This window comes from Fukomys damarensis, unplaced genomic scaffold (genome assembly GCF_012274545.1).
Source record: "Fukomys damarensis isolate Sample0158 unplaced genomic scaffold, DMR_v1.0_HiC HiC_scaffold_73677, whole genome shotgun sequence".
NCBI lineage: Eukaryota > Metazoa > Chordata > Mammalia > Rodentia > Bathyergidae > Fukomys > Fukomys damarensis.
In genome coordinates, this window is record NW_022974589.1 from 12,386 (window position 1) to 13,670 (window position 1,285).

Genomic DNA, 1,285 nt, shown 5'->3' on the forward strand with positions numbered 1-1,285 from the left:
AGGGGCCATGAAGACTTTGAAGTGCATGATGTTTCTTAGGGATCAACATCTGCAAAAGAAAGGGCGCAGCAGCAGGACTAGCAGTGATACTATGACACAGGCCTGACAAAGCCTTGGCTTATCTGGAAGGGGGCTCAGAAGAAAGTATTGCCAACTAGCACTGTCCTGCATGAGACAAAAGGGACCACAACTTTGTGCCCTCATCTCACATTGTCACCACATGTGAGCAGCCCAGGAAGGGTTTGACCTTGGGCAAGGCAATTCTGACTCAGGTAGACCCTGAAGGAGCCAAAAGAGGAGCTGCTAGTCACATTTTCTGAAGCTATACAGTGCATTTTCTCATCTACCACAAGAAGAAAATCCAAATTTTGTATTGAGAAAGATGCTGGCTGGGCACCTTTGTTTTTTTGTTTGTTTGTTTATTTTGTCTTGAGAATTGAACTCAGGTCCTTGTGCTTGAAAGGCACACAGCAGAACCACTGAGCTAAATCCCCAGCTGAGGCCACCTGGGGTTTAATTTGCACTGGAACTCTCTGAGCATCTGCTAATCACATGCCTCAAAATTGTCCTAAGGCATGGAGAAGCTGGGGTAATTCTTCCCTGACTCCTACCTATCATGGGTTGAAGATTCTCCCTGGGGCATTGAAACCCTAGCATATCCAGGCTTCCCCATGTAGCAAGCCATTGTGGCACCAGAGAAAACCCTCAAGCAGAGAGATTCAGATAGATTCTTGAAGTGACAGGTTGTCTACGACAGATCAGCTCAAAGGCACACCAGGGCACATGAGGTGGCATCGCCAGCCTCTGCCACACCTTTGACTATGCTTAGCAATGTCATCTGTGCTGAAGTAAGGCTAAGTAGAAATCCTGAGTTTCTGCTTCATCTTTGGGTTGTTATTAGTGGATATATGGTTCTGTGACTGGCCCAATTCCAGCAAATGTTGGCTCTAGTACTCACTCAAGAAGTAGAAACAGAGTATGGAATGATGACCATTAGTGCTATGAGGTATGGGACGTATTAATCCCATTGGGACAGGAGTATGCAATTCAGGATGCATTTAAAACAATCTTTGACTTTCAACAGAGATAAAGAGTCTTCACAGAAAGAGTAAGTGTTTGCTTTGAAAGGTAACTGAGCCTCTTACAAGTCCCTCAGTAGTTCAGTGTTAACCCTGCACACAGTGGAGAAATCTCGAGAGGAATCAGACTTGGGTGCTTTCACTGACGAGGGCTGTCTGCCTCTACTCCGCTGGTATAATCTACAGAAACAAATGTCACAGCTATG